The following is a 4950-nucleotide window of genomic DNA, read 5'->3' as shown; positions in this document are numbered from 1 at the left end:
GCTACAGGGCTCTGGCAGGAGCGCGAACACTGTTGGACCAGCTGAGCCTGAGACGGGAGCAGGCTGGAGGCGCGGTTCAGCGTGAGGCAAGTTGCCCTTTAAAACGGAGGGCAGGGCAGTTAGAAGTTGCAGGTTCCCTCTGAGGAGGAGAAGGGAGAATGGAGTCTGACACTGTTTCCACTGCACGGCTGCTTATGTGACTGGAAATATGCAAATAAACCTCATCATCTATTGGCTTTAAAATCAGAAGTTGGGGGGAGGGCTCTAAATTCTCTTCCAAGTATTTGAGCAAACTGTAATGAGTATCAACCCTGCCAGAGAAAAGAGGGGGAAAGGGCAGAAGGGAGAATTTACTTTCTCTGTAAAGTTCCTATTTGCTTTTCCTAAGGATTCTAGCTCAGAAAGGCCCCCTATCCACGAAACACAAATTTATATGGATTTATGTTACTCTGCAATCACCAGTTTTCCAAAGATGGGAAATTAAACTGTTAAACTACATTTCATAAGTATTTAAACTACACTTGTCTTTTAATGGATCCTGTTTGTGACTTGCAGTGTTTTTGTTGTTGTTTGTTTTCCCCCAAAATTCTCCCGGACAATGTCAATTTAGGGATCCATGGACACACATTGTTCCGTGGCTCATGCTTGCACAATCTTGTATATTAACATTGGCAAAATGGATTAACATACCTGGCGCAGAAAAGCCCTCTTGCTTTAACCAGTTTTTAAGTTTTCTGTCATGAAAATTATACCCAATCCGCAAACTCATAAAAGAATTCAAGGATGACATTTTATCCTCACAGACAGAATATTGAGGTCAAACAACTTAAAACTAGATTGTCGTGTGAACTGAAAGAAGCCCATTTTAAAAAAAAGAAAAACACATATTGTATGTGTTTATAGAAAACACATTTATATAAAATATCCACAAATAGGCAAATCTTAGAAACAAAGTAGATTAGTGTTTGCCTGGAGATGGGGAAGAGTGGAGGAGTTTTGGGGGGAAGGTGATAAATAATATTCTAAAATTACATTATGGTTTTAGTTAAATATACTAAAAACATTGACTTGTTTATATACCTAAATTTATGGTACCTAAACTACATCTTAATAAAACTATTTAAAATGTTCTATTGGGGCACCTGGGTGGCTTAGTCAGTTAAGCATCCCACTTGTGCTCAGGTCATGATCCCCATGGTTCCAGAGTTCCAACCCCACGTTTGGGGCTGACAGCTCAGAGCCTGGAGCCTGATTTGGATTCTGTGTTCTCCCTCTCTGTCTGCCCATCCCCCCCCTCTGAAAAATAAATAGACATTTAAAAAATGTTGTATTGAGGTATGCAAGTAAAATAAGAATAATGAAATCATATTGCATATTTTTTTCACCAAAATGTTCATAATACTTACAAATATCTTTCTATATGTAAAGAATTTGCATTAGCATATGGGTCAGTGCTCAGTAACTGCACTTCTATTTGACCTGCCATAGTGAATTTCCAGGCTAACATGTGAATTAAATGTGATGGGTGATGACAGCAAAATAGCAGATTCCACATAAATAGAGTAGAGCTCAGCACTGGAGGGATGGATGAATAGTAGTATTGAAAGGTGGGAGTGAGACACAGGGGAAGAGTTAACAATGGGAAATTTTCACTTTCTTTCAGGCAGTGTACTTTTAGCTTAGCCTTCCTTCTTTGCTTTATTTTGGGAGGAGAAATTGGGCTATCTAGTTTACTGCTTCTGTTTTCACAAACATCTTTTCCATACAAATGAAAAGCAAATCTGTTAGGTGTCTACATTGGAAAAGACTAATCAATTCCGTCAAATAGGATGTTGACTTTTTTTCCCCTCACCAAACTTTTTTTTTTTTTTTTTTTACCCATTCAATTTGGTTTTTGGCACTCTGCAGAAGCTGCCTGAGTCAGTAAGTATGACTATCAGTTTCAGAGAGAAGGTGAATTACTGATGAAGTCCTTTAGGCATGTGTGTGTGTGTGTGTGTGTGTGTGTGTGTGTTGAGGGTGGGGGAGTGGTTAGAAACTTAAAGGGAATTGCATTGTAATTGAACTCTTGTACCTCATCTTCAGATGCACGCTTATCTATCCATCTGGTAACTGTGAACTGCCTTTAGAATATCTTTCCTGGGATGCTCAATATTTCTCCTTTCCTAGGAACAATAACATACCCTCCATAAATTTACCTTTAAAGCGAAATAAGTCATACAGAGAAAGACAGATACCATATGTTTTCACTCTTATGTGGATCCTGAGAAACTTACCAGAAGACCATGGGGGAGGGGAAGGAAAAAAAATAAAAAGGAAAGAATAAATAAATGAAGTGCTTTCACCTCTCAATCTATACTTTAAAAAAAATAAGTAAATAAAATAATAAAATAAAATAAAATAAAATAAAATAAAATAAAATAAACATGACACCAGATTTGGAGCGGCCTGTGCTGTTATGCTGCATGTCTACAAGAGTTGCAGAGATTTCCAGGAAGAATGAACTCATAGCAATTCAGCCTGGTAAAAAAGGAGACAGTTGGCTCCAATCAGTGGACAAGCAGTGGACAGGTGGGTGTGGTGGCAACGCGCTCTCCTGATTGGCTGTTCTCAAGGCCTGAGTTGTTCTGAGGAGGCCCAAGTTGGTCTCCACATGTTAGCAAAGTGCCTTAGTGAAATGCCTAGTCCAAACGTCAGCAAAGTTATTTGATTACCCATAGCATGACGCATGACTGTTTCCATAATTGGCATTTCCTTTATAACAGATTTTAAAAGCTTCAGATTAAAAAAGCTAAACTTTTTATAAACGTTTGACAAACCAGCACTCAACAGCACGACGCTTGCTCCTAGTATAAGTTTAAAATAATGTAAATAAAAAGTTCAATGGGCATACCTAAAAAAAGGACCAGAAACTCCAGTAGTGAAGTTCTGTCTGCATATCCTCTATTATTTAGATTAAGGGACTGCTATTTGCACACACTGAGCATTTTACAACCCTTTCTGTGTTTAATCACTACAAAAAAATACCCTGGACTTAATAATATTCCCATTGCACAGTTGAGGGAAGATGAAACTCAAGGAAGAATAAATAACAGTAACCACAAGTCATAAAATACGTTTTTTTCTTTGGCAATCCCAAGAAAGAAAAAAATGTATTTGATGGTTATATGTTAATCATGCTGCAATTATAAGCTAGGAAAGGCTGAGAAGCAGATGTTTGTTGTACATGCATAATTTAAGGCATATATTTTTTGCATATTTTTTGTTACATTAAAATATGATGGAATGTCTAGGGTCTAAAAGAACATCTATACTGAAGTAGATCTGGTCTCTATCACAAAAATTACATTTAATGTAGAAAAGAACTTGGTTAATGAAAATAAATATATATAAATATATTTAAATAAATAAATATATATAAATATAAACTTATAAATACAAAAAGTACTTGAAGTCTACTGACTTTTAATAAGAAAAAATAAAACCAAAATGTTAACCAAAAATGGTCATAAAAGACTTTTCCAGTGCCACTTAACCATTAAATTGTAGACGGGGAGGAGTACAAGTTGCATCTGTCAAGGATGGTGATGTGACAGTGAGAGTGAGGATGAAGTTGAGATCATAGGTCTGGGATGTGGTGCCTGAGACTGGAGTTGTCCTACTGGGCAGTTGTTAAGTGGGGATGCTGGTCTTGTAGACTTCTTTTATTTATTACCTAGCAAAGCTATTTTGAAGAAATTCCAAGTAGCAGTTCAAAAGATGGCTAAATTCAGAGAGTATAGCTCTCCATTGGTAAAGTGGATGTTGTATTTTCAAAAATATAAACTACAAATAAATATTATATTTAGCCAATTTGCTACTGTCTCCTTCCTTTACCAGGTTTGAATAAAGGAACCAGTGTTATTTTCTTTGCTTTGGGGTGAAGGAATTGTGGAGTGTGGAAAGAATTGCTTCAAACAATAGAAGTATGGTGTTAAATAATCCAGACACAGTTTAAGGATTTTAGTTTTCTTGAGTTGGGGATATTCTACCCTTCCCTTATGCTAAAAACAAAAGAAAGCAAACAAACAAACAAAAAAATAAAAATAAAAATAAATAAATCATTAAAATCATTAATGCTTTAACATTAGCATTAAAAGATTTTTCTAAATAAAGTTCAGAAGAGAAATAAAAGATAATTTTTAAAAGAAAGAGAGAATAACAATAACAAAAGCCAATGCATTTCAATGGCATGTCTTGGAACAAGGCCTTATGTTGAGGGAGACACATCAGGACATACCAGATAGATGCTGTCACAGCAGAACTGTGACTGGCTGAAGGGGAGAAGGATGTAAGTCTTTTCTAGAAGACAGGTCATAAAAAACAAAAAAGGAATGTCCCCACAAATAACCTACTGGACTTATAATCCATGTTCATTTATAAGTAGTTTTATTTTAAATTTTTTTCAAAAAAAGAAAACTTAAAATTTAAATCCATGTAGGAAATAAAAGAACACTTTTTTGAGACTTAGTTCATGACTTGAATATGTAAGACCACCAGTGTTTTTCACTTAGGGCTTCACATTCTGAGGTAACTTCAGACAAAACATCAAAGCCCTAAGCTGAAAGTGAGCTAAGTCAGACTCAGCACAAGATATGTTTGAAGTGCCCCCTGCTGACTTCCTGGTGACACTAACATCTCCAAAAAGCTTTTTCAAGGGCCTTCAGGCAGAATTGACTTGAGTAATCATTAGGCTCTTTTATTACTTGAGGTTTTCTTGTTTATTTTGTTAAATTATATGTAACATGAAGGAAAGTATTGTTCTTGTTACCTCTGTGGTACTTCCCACAGCACCAAACTGCGCTGGGAAGTTAAGAGGTTCTTGGTCAATAGTTGTTGGGTGAATTAATAACACTGAGTAAAAGATAATACAGTGCTAAATAGGGGAGACAACAAGATTTTTTTTTATGT

Source organism: Lynx rufus, unplaced genomic scaffold (assembly GCF_022079265.1).
Source record: "Lynx rufus isolate CCGP_SWC_20201006 ecotype Redwood Valley unplaced genomic scaffold, mLynRuf1.p SCAF_3, whole genome shotgun sequence".
Taxonomy (NCBI): Eukaryota; Metazoa; Chordata; class Mammalia; order Carnivora; family Felidae; genus Lynx; species Lynx rufus.
This window is presented reverse-complemented; position numbering follows the sequence as displayed.